The sequence below is a fragment of the Lepisosteus platostomus genome, chromosome 2 (assembly GCF_059453375.1).
Source record: "Lepisosteus platostomus isolate fLepPlt1 chromosome 2, fLepPlt1.hap1, whole genome shotgun sequence".
Taxonomy (NCBI): Eukaryota; Metazoa; Chordata; class Actinopteri; order Semionotiformes; family Lepisosteidae; genus Lepisosteus; species Lepisosteus platostomus.
This window is the reverse complement of record NC_142612.1, coordinates 10,097,910-10,112,544: the sequence shown is the minus strand read 5'-3', so window position 1 is coordinate 10,112,544 and position 14,635 is coordinate 10,097,910. Positions and strand designations below refer to the sequence as shown.

Here is a 14,635-nt window from a genome sequence, read left to right as displayed (position 1 = left end):
TACCCGTTCGAAAACGCCAAACTCATTCAATCTTCATCAAGTTTTCCATTCGTTTACTCATAATTCACTCACAGTGTTTAATGTCAATGGATAAGGACTTGAATTTAAGCATTTAATACTGTTTCTAGTTTTCTATGTTTTTTTTGGGGAAGATAAATCAGGTATTTACATAAAAAGTCCTGGATCAAGCTGGAAATGAGTAGCAAACCCCCCCCCAAAAAAAAAACGGTTAAAGATTTATTCCATGCTCAAAGAAAAATAAACAATTTTGGGCGTGGAGATAACAAGACATACTTTGAAGAAAGCTCCACAGCAGAAAACCTGTTTCTTCTCCTTTTGGCATGGAATATACCTTTACCTGCTCCTTTGCAGCCTATGCATGCTGACGCAGCTATCTACTTAAGCAAAAAAACATGCACTAGAACTCTGCAGCCAATAACCATCAAGAGAAGGATACATTCTTCATAAAAAAGAATTTGGAGAAAACACAACCTCATGCAAAGAAAAATGAAGTAGTACATTTTAAATCTGCATGTGCTTATCGATTCTGCTCTTCCCTATAATTTATTATAGATTTACATTAGACACCCTGTTCAGCGGTAAAATTAAACTATTGGTGTAAAGAGCTTTCTAGAGTTACAAATGTGAGATTCAATCACTTAATTTGTAACTTGTCTCATAATTCATAGAGAAACTATCATTGGCTAAAAGTTCAAGAAAGTGGGAATAAAAATCAACCAAAGCAACATTCAACTAAAAATACCCTGAAAAATATAAAAAAGTTCCCTCACACAAAACTAGGGTGAACACTGTACACTAAACCCACAAAGCGCACGGTTATACATCATACTTATTTAATTACTCAAAGTATGATGTGGCATATTTAAGTTATTTCAGAATTATTTGTTTTATGTCATTCATTTTGTCTTGTTTTACAGTACAATTTTCATTTTAGTCACGAAAAAAAAGACTGCAAGGTATAGGGAAAATGGTACAACCAAATACAAATATGGAAAGGAGAAATTATTTTATAGAAAATATGATTTTTGTTAAATGCCATTAAAGATGTTCATGTGCAATAATTGTATAATCCTGCAAAGCCATAATGACTTATTTCACTTTTGATCTTATTCTCAAACATCTCCTAACCTAGTTGTATCTAATCCAGTTTTTTTTTAAATCTCTGTACTGTAGTGTAGTGCTGAAGTTCATGGTTAAAAGATCCAAAGGAATACATGGGTTCTCTGCTTCACATTCAAAACTTGTACAAGATCCCCCTTGTAAAGAGATACTGTATGAAATTGAGGTTTTTTCCCCCATTGTAATATTATGGGAATGGCTTAATTCACAGGGATACCATGTATATGTCAATATTATTGTTTAGATTTCCTAGATAACATTTTTCTTCTGCATGGAATTTTTATATGTACTTTATCCCTAATATTATTAGTCAACATTAAGCTGAAAGAAAATACAACAGCAAATAGACACCAAACACAAAATGGAGCACAACAAATCCCACCTAAGAACTTCATTCAGAGTATACTGCAAACATTTATATTGACAACAATTTTTTCAGTTATTTCTGCAATTCCAATCATTATGATGGACAATCATTTTAATATACATAGATTTCAAGATATTAAAACAGATTTTTGAATAATAAAATTTAAATGAACTGAAAATAGAGAAAAATAATCTCATACAAAATATCCTACCTAATATGTAATATACATTAAGTGTGAATTAAATCATTAATGTATTTATCATCTAACTTTTTAAAAATAAATCTTTCCTTTTAAATTATTTCAAACTGCTAAAACTAAATCTGAATTCTTGTCAACTGAAATTGAATCTATTTCAATTCATGATTTATTTCCAGCTGTATAACCTAAGATTTACAGCACAAAAGCAAAGATACTGGTACAGTTACATGAAAAAGAAAATGTCCTTAAGCAACTCTTGAGTTTGGTCTTGAAATATTATCTACTGTTCAAATATTGTATAATACATAATTATTGTATCAATAATTACTACAAAAAACATTTTTGCATAATAAAACAATCAAAATGATTTTTTCTATTTAAAACAACTTCACCTTTTTGAAAAGTGTTATCCAACTGGATAGCTGTTTAGAGTTCCGCGGCTTCACTTTTAAATCCCCTGCTTGACTATGAAAAGCAAACTCATAAGTAACAAGATTTAATTTTAGTTCAGCTTTAATATCTAACCAGCTGGCAACTTATTGCTTGATTTCACATTTTGTATTTGAAGAAGTTCGCCCAAAAAGAAATAAAACCAGATCACATGCAGGCTTGGGCTTTCCTACATGCACAGAACAACAGCAGGTTATTTTCTTAAACAAATAGTGGCAACATTTATTACACCATTTATGATTTGACCATAGTATCTTTAAACAATTCTTCACAGTCACATTACTGTATAAAATTACCTAGGGTTTCAAATGTAAACATTACCTGCACAGATTTCTTATGCAGGTTCGTGTAATGAAAACAACATCTCTTCTCTCATGTTTCCTTCCAAATTTAGATCAAGTGACTAACAGGATTTAGTCTCATGTTTAAGAGACTTGTTGCATCTTATTTTTGTTCTTGCTTTGTAATAAATATAGTATGTACAGCACCCAACACCCCATGTAACTTAACAGGTATTTTAACCATGTTCTTTTCTGCATTTAGATTAATAACGTTTAAGTCCTCGTGTAAAAAAGGTGAAGATACAAGTGAAAACGTGAATGGGTGGTCTTATATAACTGATATCTTTCAAGGTATGCCTTTCGGGGTTATGGCATCATTTCTGACCTAGTAGTCACTATTGATTATAATACAGAATTGCAATTTATAGAACGAGTTTCATCCTAAATGATCTCAAAGTGCTTTACATAAAGGAGGATACCAAAGTCATCCACAGCTGCCACATGTTACAGCAAGAACCTGGGTAACATGTGGCAGCTTTTATGCACCAGCAAACCACTATTTAGCAAACTGGGTGGAAAAATTAGAAATAACTTCTCCAATTGAATTAAGGGGAACACTGAGTAGATCAGAGTAAGCAGGTCTAGAGTGAAATTTAGTCAGGACATCTGGGCTACTTACTCTTTCAAACACTGATATGGAATCTTTCATAACCATGTAACTCTAACCTTTATCCAAAGGACAGTACTACAGAGAGGATGATTCCTCATTGCAAGGCCTGAGAGCCACTGGTAGTATAGCAGTTTAACATGTGGCCTCTAACACAGGAATCCTAACAACACACAAACGCAAAACCATCCCATTATGATATGCTATTAATTAAGTCAAACGGAGCCAATGGTTTCAAAGGAGCATTCCAGCATGAAGCACAAAAGTAAAAACGACACCAGCAGTTGCCTATTCAAAAAGGTTGGCTTTCGCAACCTTTGATAACCACAAAGACGTGTACAGTAGCAGCGGTTGTCAGAGACAAAAGGGATGCTATCTTAAAGGGAAGAATAAAATAGATTAGTTCTTAATCCAACAATCAAACAGTGAAAAAGAAAGAATATTGAAAACCAAAAGGCCTGAGGAAGCAGTGTTGCACATGCCAATACAAAAGCACAGCCCAATGAGAAATGAATGGTGTGTGCTTTGCAAGCAAAATACATCTTCAAGAAAAATGGATGGGTGTTTTTTTCCTTGTGTTGAACATACCTGGTACTAAACAACTTTAATTTGTGACCAGAAATATTCTGCTTTTAAGTGAGGCAGACATGAACCCTATTACAGAAAAACAGATGCCAGTTTTAATGATTAATACCCAGCTGGTAGTTACCTATGGAAAAATAAATTCCAGCATCTCACCCTGTGCAAATATTGCTTCATATGTCTAGGTCTGTAAATGAGAGATTAACAGAAGCTTCACATCAGATCCTGTAGATTTTAGCTAGATACAAGAAAGCTTATTAAAATTATTAAAAGATACTTTAATTAAACATATTATTAAAATATACTTTTGGTGCATGACGAAACAAAAGGAAGAAACAAACAATGCAAACCTTAAGCAAATAAAAGGACTACAGATTTAATACAACCATGAGAAAGGTGGAGAGAATTATTGCAAATGTTTGGCAACAGGTGCCAGAGCATATCTCAGCTGTGCTCTGCTTTAGCATACCACTGGATAGATGTGTGTGACATTGCACAGTTACACTTTTGGATTTCATTCCCAAATAAATAATTGTTCCAGGGGGAATTATTGTATTAGATACCATTAAAAGGTCAGACCAGAGGGGAAAATATTTTGAATAGTATACTGAATGTTTTTTTGAGTAATTCACTGGAGCTGGTCCAAGATGGCATCTGTATGCACTGATGGCGCTACACACATGCAAGGAAAGGACTCATCGGTCTGAGTAGAAAAAAAGAAATACACCCAAATTCACCACTACCAACTACATAAGTTGTGAGCAGTAGTGGATGAGTACAATATGTACAGAGTACGGAGACCTGGTGATGCACAGCATGGTTAGATGGGTGTCACACAGCAAAGTACCCAAGTGATTTTTGAGTCTCATTTCTTAGATTTTAAAATTCGTTAAAAACCAAGGAAGGAGGACGGTACAGTCAAAGAATCCAAAGTGAGTAATTGAGCTAGCATTTATAGCTGACATTTATTGTCAGTACTTCAGTTGAAAACAAACTTCCTGGTAACATGCTACACACCATGATGGCAATTCAAAACAACATCACGGCACTGTTTTTACCCGACAGCTTCCGAAAACCCACGGCCATCTTAAAAGATCCTAACTGTTAAAACACTTAAATTACACCTAATCAGTAAAGATACTGGAGGAAATGAGGGCAGGGTATGAGTCTATATTCGAGAACATGATAGATGATAGATGACAGACTTGCAATGCCGTTTCATCTTCACCGAGAACCTGTTCTACATGTCTGCATTATCTCCCATCTGTTATTGCAGATGTACAGTAGGTTTACTGAAGACCATAAAACTGGAGAGTGAAATTGTCAGACAAATGCGGCCTGAACTGCAGTTAGGTGTTCATAATCTCTAGAACATGGGTCCAAACACAGAATACCCAAATATCAAACACTTTGTGCAAAAAAGGCTGTTCTTCTTTGTCAGCACCTACATGTTAAGCAATGTATTCAAGTACAAACTTTGTAGGGAAAAATGGATCTGACATTTGGGCTGCAACACACTGCCATTACAAATAATTTATAAAAAGGTAAAGGAGCATCAGACATTCCATTCACTCAACTTTTAAATTAAGTTTTGAAATCTCACATATTATATTTTATTAGTATTATCTATATAATAATAGAATAATATTATACAATAATATTATTTTCTATGTTCTGATATATTATTTTACTTTAAAAAACATACAATATCTAAAGTACTGTACTAGTTTAGGAATATGAAAGTGGCTTCACATTACATTTTTGTTTTCTAAATCATGATTATAATGTTTCATTGCACATAAAAACGAGTTAATCTACCTTTTGCAAAACCGAATTACATTGTTTTCTTTTGCCGGCTGTAAGGCAGTTATCACACTGTTGTCATATTGTGAACTCCGACCTTCTCTAAAGAACAGTGGAGAAAAAGTAAAAATCAATAGTTGCAGCTTGTTTATCACGGAGTTCTTCTTTAAGCATATATGTGCATCATACACGGTCACTGTAGTGATGTGGTGGTTAGCATTGTGGCATCACAAGCCCAGAATCCTGGGTTTGACTCCACCCTAGACACCTGACTGTGTGTAGTATGCTCACCCTTCAAAAAGTGGTATCAAAAAGTATGCTACTGTTCACATGCCATTCTGGAAAACAGACTACTAGGAGGCTGACTTTTCAGAGTTTTAGCTGGACTAGTATGTGCTCAAAAACAGGAAAAGCACATCAGCTCTTTCAGTGCAGTATACTACTGTACTACTGCCAAGAACAAGACATGTTAATACTGGCTGTTAGTGTTGATCCTGCATTCACAAAACATGACTTTACAGCTCAGCACAAAATGACCCTGTGCACACAGACAATTCCTGTATATAGGATGTGCATAGACAATGTGCACAAAGACAGAACAGCCTGATGATGACATGGATCATGGAGCAGGACTGGCACACCTGGCAATCCTATTCAGAAACACACAGTGGATGTTAAGGAGACATTTGAAAGCCTAACTAAACGCCCATATTTGGCGGCAAGAAATGAAACTTTTGTTGGCATTTGTCCTGTACCTCATATTATAAAATTGCCCATAACAAAAAAGGACTGAATTACAATACATAATTTATTGCACAAATATGAAAATTAAACAAATGGATAAAACTGTCCTTCTGTGTAATAGTTATCTTGCTGAACATTTACTAATCCTAGAAAATGGTATTTAATTCCCGTAAATCAAGCAATTGAAGATAAGAGCCGTGGCAGTCTGGAAACCCCTTTTCAGGAATAAAGGGATTTCTGATAACTGACCATTCCAATCCTTTGGTCTACATCTCTATAGATGTCTGTACGACTGCTGTATTTACTATTTTTTAGACTAGACCAAGTTATTGAAAATGAGATCAACTCAGCTGCGAAATGTCCTAGTTACTACACGTTTTAATGACTTAATGAATCCATGAGCATTTACACAAGAACATGAAGGAAATACGAAAAAATGTTCATTCGAAACAAGAATACTGAAAAAATACTTTTGTTAATACAATATTAAGAAAGGCACAAGAGTTGTAGACTGTGTAATCTACACCTGAAGAATTAAACATAATATACGCTAAATAATCACGTTACGCGATATTCTATTTTGCTCTAGTTCACCACGCGCGGCTTCAAACACGAAAGATGATGATGTATTTTGATACGTTTTGGTTTGTAATATCCTCAGCTAGCTAGGTATCAGTTTTGACTGTAAAATAAATATTACTCTCCAATGTAGTACACACATTCCATCTTAAGTCTTTCAAATAAAAATATGTGCCGCTTACCAAAGCAGTTTCTAAAATTTCCACGATTCCTACAAAATAATTCGGAATTATTTGAGAATCAAGTAACGGTTCCACCAAATAATAGCACCCCAGAAACGTATCTATTGTTTGCTTACCGCACGAATAATTGAATGCATCGCAATACCTTCTTTTTTAAAACGAATGCAGCTTGTAAAAATCTTATGTTACAAAGACTTACCTGTACAAAAACCACCCCTTACGGGTTGCAGAAACAAAGATACATTGTTTTTGGTTGTATTTGTTTTACAAACACTGCACAGAATACATGCTTTTGCTTCTCCAAAAATCGCACCACCGATGTAGCACAATGCCGACAGTCATTGTTAGTTTTTTAACCTTCCATTCCAACCCGTCCTGAAAAGTAGGCGGGGACAGCTGGAGTAAGACTGCAAAGCCTGAGCTCGTTACCACTGCATAATAGCTGGCATTTCTGTCAAGGCTGTAGTTTTAAAGAAAGGCAACTGTAGGCCGACAGTGGGGGAAAAAATCCAGGGCAACTTCCTGGATCATTTCCTTGCTTGTCTGAATTTGTGCAATAAATGATCAGCTGGTATTTGTCTCTATTGATTGGAACGATAATTTGAATGGCACTCGTTTTATTTTGTTATGCAAATTGAAGTGGAAAAAAAGCTATGGAAAGACTACGTTTGGTGCGTTATTATAACTACTGATAGATAAAACGAAGTGATCCTTGACTTTCTTCGTCCGTTTCAATTTGTTTTCCTTTTTATCTCAGGGAATGATACAAGAATTTAAATCTTAAAGGAATTTTTAAACACTTGGTGCGCCGTTTATATCTTACGCGGTGTTTTTTTTTTCTGTTGTGCAGTAGCAAATTTAAAGATAGTTTTATTAGGGTTATTGTCAGTTTTTTAAATTTTAAAATTTTGCACATGGCTAATTTAAATTTACTTAATTTCTCCACTAGAGATCGAATTAACAGTAAATTGGACCGGGTTACAATAACTTGTATGTATTTGTCTCTCATACATAACTGTTCCTCAAGATGCTCCTCAAGAACAGGGGTATCTCCATCTCATGTTTCAGCCGTGGTAATTTTATGGGTCGTCTGTTCATACAGATCGGCATTATTCAAGCCATCATTTCAATTAAGAGATTTCTGATTATGGAAGGCCGAAAGGTACTCAGATTTTGGTCCCAGATAATTACTGAGGTTTATATATCACTGGTTTAATTGATCACAATGAAATTGTTCCAAGGCTTTACAAATCAACGGTTTAATGAGAATCTTGAAATATGAAGGTTTTCCCTAGACAGGGTTGGATTTGTCTTTGATGGATTAAGAAAAATCTGGTGTAAAGCAGATAGAAAAGGGAGTATAAATAACGTTCACAGTGCAGTATTGCATAGATTCATCACCTTTAGGAGGGGGGATAAGGAAGAGGTCAAGCGTGTTCAGAGGGAACTAAAGCAGAAGTTAAGAGTGAGCAAGGACGCCTACAGGAGGAAGGTAGAAGACAAGCTGCAAAGGAACAGGGTAAGGGACGTATGGAGCAGCATGAGAGAGATCACTGGCTTCAAACAGGCTGGGGGTGCAACAGAGGGGAACCTGGTGATGGCCAATGAGTTGAACCAGTTTTTTAACAGGTTTGATTCAGGGCCCTCTGTGGCTCAACACCCATCCCCCCACAGCCACACGCTCCCTAAGCCTTCACAGCTGCGACTGCCCAACACCTCCTCCATCCCCCACAATCATGGCCGCCTACAGCTAGAACCCCCAACAGCTACTCACCCCCCAATCCCCCACAGCTGCCACTCTCCAACACCTCCGCCATTAACACCTGCAGCACTGAAAGCGCTATGAGCACCATCCCCCAGGCCAGGCTGACCATCATGGCTGACCAGGTGAAGAGGGAGCAGAAGAGGCTGCACCAGGGTAAGGCCACAGGACCAGATGACATTTGTCCCAGAGTTCTGAGGGCTTGTGCTGATCAGCTGAGCGGAGTGCTCCAGCGACTGTTCAACCTGAGCCTGCACTTGGAGAAAGTCCCTGTACTCTGGAAGACATCATGCCTGGTCCCGGTACCAAAGAAAGGGCGCCCCTCTGTCCTCAACGACTACAGACCAGTTGCACTGACTTCTCACGTCATGAAGACACTGGAGAGGCTGGTCTTATCGCACCTGAGACCCCTGGTTAGCTCATCACTGGACACCCTACAGTTCGCCTACCAGCCCAGTGTTGGTGTGGAGGATGCAATCATCTACATGCTGCAAAGGGCCTACTAACACCTGGATGAGGCTGGCAACACCGTAAGGATTATGTTTTTCAACATCTCCAGTGCCTTCAAAACTATCCAGCCCTTACTTCTAAGGAGAAAGCTGGAGGAGATGCAAGTCGATGCCTCCATGATCTTGTGGATCACTGACTACCTGACAGGCAAACCACAGTCTGTGAGACTTCAGAACTGTGTGTCTGAACAGGTAGTAAGTAACACAGGGGCTCCTCAGGGGACGGTTCTCTCTCCATTCCTCTTCACCCTCTATACCTCGGACTTTAAATACAACTCAAAGTCATGCCACCTGCAGAAGTTCCAGATGACTCTGCAATTGTGGGATGTATCAAGGGTGGGCAGGAGGAAGAGTACAGAGGACTGGTCAGCAGCTTTGTGGAGTGGTGTGGGGAGAACCACCTGCAATTGAATGTAACAAAGACGAAGGGACTGGTGGTAGATTTCAGGAGGAAAAAGGTCAAACCTACTCCTGTCTACATCCATGGGAGTGGCGTGGAGATGGTGGACTCGTACAAGTACCTGGGAGTGCACATCGACGATAGACTGGAATGGTCTAAGAACCATTCATACAAGAAGGGTCAGAGCTGACTTTACTTCTTGAGGAGGCTCAGGTCCTTCAATGTGTGTAGTAAGATGCTACATGTGTTCTATCAGTCGGTGGTGGCGAGCGCCATTTTCTACGCTGTGGTATGCTGGGGCTCTGGGATTAGAGCAGTGGATTCTAACAGGCTGAACAAGCTCATCAGGAGAGCAAGTTCTGTCATTGGGTCTGACCTGGACCCCTTGGAGGTAGTGGCTGAGAGGAGAATGATGTCCAAACTAGAAGCCATCATGGACAACATCTCCCATCCCCTCTATGACATGCATGTAGAAATGAAGAGCACATTCAGCAATAGACTGATTCAACCACGGTGTGACAGGGAGCGCTACAGGAGGTCATTCTTGCCTTCTGCCATAAGACTGTACAACGCATCCACCTTGCGTCTGGGCAGAGGCAACATTGACGGTGACATGTTTCTGGACTGAACAGTAAACTGATACATCTGTTCTTTTTCTTTTCCCGTCTACAACCGTTTTGTGCAATATATGCCAGGGACCTGTGCAATACATTTATATTTATAGTCCTATTGTGCAATATGACTTTTTTGTGTACTGTTCTGTTCTGGTTTGTTCTTTGAGTGTTCTGGACTGTGAGTAACTCTCCTTAGTGCACTTCTCACTGTACTGATTGTATTGTATGTACTGTATTGTATTATTATTATTGTATCATTCGTTACACTGTGGCTGTGTTGTCTGTATTAAGCTGCTGTTGCACTGCAATTTCCCTCACGGGATCAATAAAGTATCTATCTATCTTTCTTGTTTTGTGTTACAATACATGGATTTTGAAATTCCTTGTATTGTCATTTTGTGACCATCACCTAAAACTGATCAATGACCCGCACTTCGTGTAAAGCCAAGATGCCTGAAACACTTTGAAGACTGACTAGCACAACTGAGTTACATACAGTACGTGGTAGCCATGTGACTATATGTTATGAATGCAGACACACTAGCGTTTCTATGAATTATTCCATTTGACATTACTGATGTCTATAGTTTATAGATGCTATATAACATTATGTAAATTGCGGGTAAATGAAGACATTTTCCTTTTTTAGACTTTTTTGAGTCCGGATAGCACTGCAAATGTGTCCTCTTATTTGTAATTTAAATTCTCCAACTTTGCTTTTAATTGTATCCTCACCACCTCTGAGAGCCCCAGAGGCCACAATAGTCGCTGAGCTACCTGGAGCGGAGAGCTCTGTTCACTAATCCCAACTCCTCCCTCAATGGTCGTTAGCTAATTGAGTCTTGCTGCTTAAGGAACCCTTTCCGTTACTAATTGTTGAATTTTGATTTAAATTTCTACTTTATGTGTGCTTTAAATGCACTTATTTCCACTGTACATAGAAGTGTTTACAGAGGCGTTTTCAAATGTCAAGGTATTTAAAACAGGAGATGAACTGAGTGGTGGACAGCATGTTCACTAGACATTTATTAATCTAAAAATGTACCCCATTGATACCCCATTGATGTGTACCAAAACTAATTAAATTAAACATGACAAATAATTTCAAACAGGAATTGAGCAGATACAGTATATGCATAATGCAATATTCATTCCTCCATTTTCCACCCTTATTCAGTACAAGGGGGAGCTGGAGCCTGTTCTGACAAGCAATAGGCACCAGTCAGGATACACACTGGACAACCAGTCCACCACAGGGCACACATAGTCACAAGCATGCACACACTCACACCAGGGCCAAATTTCCCAGAGGCCATTTAACCTAGCAGCATGTCTTTGGACTATAAGAAGAAACCAGAGCACTCGGAGGATACCCACATGAACATCGCAAATAGCACCAAAGGAATTGAATCCAGGGCCCCGATGCTGCAGGGAAACAATACTAATACCTGTGCCCCTGCCATAATGCAATATATTTCTTTGAAAGTGCACTACATACAGTATACTGTACACTCTCAGGTGATCTTTGGAAATTACAGAAAAGACCCCACATGATTCTTACTTTACATTCTTCTTTGACTTTAAGGATTATTTTTAAATGACAGTATGTAGTAAAGATTGAATTTAAGCACTAATGTCCAGAATGATCTATTGAAAATAATACTTAAAGAGTTAAGATCAAGGGAGGACTGAGACACAATTTAAAATGATTCCCATTTTTAAGTTTTGTTTCCTGTTTCCTTTATACAAACCTGTTGAAGCAGAATCACTGAAGCCAACTTGTTTTCCTGTTGTGTTGATAATAGAGTACTGGTTATGTTCTCAGCATATCTTAACTGACAAATCATAAAGAACAAATAGTGTTCTATTATAAAAAAAACATAAAACATTAAACTAGTGTGTTTATATTTCTGTAGCTTTTTTTTCAAGAGGGTGCATTTGTTTAAAAGGAAACTACAATTTAATTATATATTTAAAAGCTTGAATGCTTTCAGAAAATTGGATGGAATGAAGGTCATAGGTTTTCATCAGAATTTAAAGATGGTTAATTTATAACTAGTGTGCTCTTGCCACACTACGTATTATATAGTTGCAGTTGTCGCAGCTTGCTGTTCAAAATCTAAGTTCTAAATATACCTTAAGTTCTTCAAACGTTCACTGCTGTGTATAAACATTTTCACACTTTCAAACTTTCACACAATGGTACCTACAGTACAGTACAGTATGCTGTACAGTAGAAATAAAAAAAATCAATACACCACCTAATTCAAACAATGTAGGTAAAAGGGGCTTCTATTTGCTGTTAATTTTTTGTAGTTGTTATTTGTTGTAAACTTTCCAAAGTTTAAGACGATGTTATTTGGTGATTTCACATTAGCATATCATCATGTTATTGTTTTATGGTAATTTCTCAAAGCTCTCTCCACATATTTTCTATTGGTATGAGTGATAAAGTATTCTGAGAAATGTCTGCATTATTCTTGTAAAACTATGTTTCCTAGTTTGGTATTTAATGATCTATCTATAGTATCCATTTTTTCTACCACTTTTGCCTTAGTGGAAAAACTGGTGCTGATTAAGAAGTAAAATACTTCAAAGCAAATATCAGTCCAGTCTGGTCAGAAAATACAATGTCTATGAATTATATGAACAGACCTGATTCAGGATTTTTAACTATATTATACAGTGTGCAGAAAGAAACAAAAGAAAGGTTACAAATATGAGGAGGCTATTGAAAGATAAGATGCAAATGTTTAAAACTCTTATCAGATTTTTTCATCAGTTTTTATTGGAGCTTATAATAACTTGAGGTAGGGTAGCGTTTCTTGTCCCACTTACCACAGCTAGAGGTGTTTATCACTACTTTGTTACATCCTTTCAGCACTTCACCATAGATACTGCAGATGCTTCTTTCTGTGGCTTGTACTTTTTAATGTAGCTTTTATTAGATCTCCATCGAAATATTTAATGACTGTGCTCTACTTCTGCAATTGTTCTAGAAGCTGGTGATATGCTATTTCCAATACCTTTTTTCACAGTAGTTTACATATTTACTTTAGTTTATTATAAACTGTTCTTGGTTCAGCAAGTGCTTACTGGTTCAAGGTTCACTTTGTTTTGAGAGTTTGCTAAGGTATTTTGTTCCTCCAAATCTGCACTTTCTCTGTTTTCTCGTTCACCAAATGGCAGCTTTTCTATTTAATCTTTTTCAACCTTCTCTTTTCAAGACACTAGTGACTCTTTTATCTGGTGTGCAACTCCAGCAGTAGCAGGACCACACTGCGGGCACTAGGGAGCACATGTGCTTTATTCATACACTTTTCTCTTTGTAGAACCTAAAGTGCAAAACTACAAAGATCTCATGTGAGCTCTGGTCCCGCCATGGCCATGATCAGTCACCTGCTATCTAGAATGACATCAGGTTTGACCATGGCACTGCTTCATGTTTTCACTTTGTAGCTGTTATTGTAATGACTGTAGACACTTCCCCAGTGCTGAATTCGAGGACTGTCATGCCCCCAGTGCCTCTTTTGCACTTTTCATGGTGTGATAAAACGTGAGGCAAGGGTGTGTTTTTCACTCAGGATACAGAAAAAAATATTCTATATCACACAGTTTAAATGCGCTTTTTCCAGTTGTATGCATGGCATTTCTAAGAAGGGAGAGGTAAAACTATATTTTCATGCAGACAGGGGGTTATGAGTACGCTAAAGAACGATAATTTGGCACATCTGTGTGTTGTTTAGAGAGTGATTCAGATATGAAACAGTGAATTCTTGATTTCAGTTTTATGAATATTTGAAAAAAATGTAAACGAAATACTTTGAAACAAAGCACTTGAGTATTATCTCTTAATAAAATTCCACAAGCAATTTTATTGAGTATACAGTGTAAAATATGTGCTTATTTGAATGGATACCCTTTTAGTATCAGATGACCTGAAAAAGTCTATAACCCAATGGAGATTGGAGCTAAAAGAGAGTGCTAGCACATTAATGTGATCCCTGGCACAGCACTGTGTTTTGTTTAGTTCTAAACGTGAAAGTACCAGTGAACAAGTGTAGCTCCAGCTGCAACTAGGTTGTTTCCATAACAACAGTCCACATGACAGACGTGCATGTCTATGTACACTGGCCCAATGCGATGTCTGCATTGCTTGGAATGTAAATGAGCTTGTACTAATTAGGAGCTTTTTTTTTCTGTGAACAAATTCAGATGAAAAAGGTGTGAATAACAATAGACTTTAATTTTCTTTTAACTTTTATGTCAGAGTATATTCAGACTTGTTCTGCTGATCAGTGTTCTTCACCTTTCATTATTTTGTCAAGAAAGAATTTGCAGTTGTTAGTCTTGCAT

General features: G+C 37.3%; 1 protein-coding gene across 6 annotated transcripts in view; it reads right to left on the bottom strand.

Moving 5' to 3' along the window:
- st6gal2a (ST6 beta-galactosamide alpha-2,6-sialyltranferase 2a) overlaps nt 1-7,503 on the bottom strand; it is a 42,229-nt gene extending 34,726 nt beyond the window's left edge. For 3 of the 6 annotated variants that reach the window (XR_015924966.1, XR_015924967.1, XM_088597375.1), the window contains exon 1: nt 7,194-7,503. The gene's annotated coding sequence lies outside the window, so the exon portion shown is untranslated. Of the gene's footprint in view, nt 1-6,994; nt 7,084-7,193 lie in introns of those variants that run through there. The other 3 variants (XM_088597338.1, XM_088597357.1, XM_088597348.1) reach the window with 2 other exon arrangements.
- Between the last annotated feature and the right edge of the window lie 7,132 nt (nt 7,504-14,635).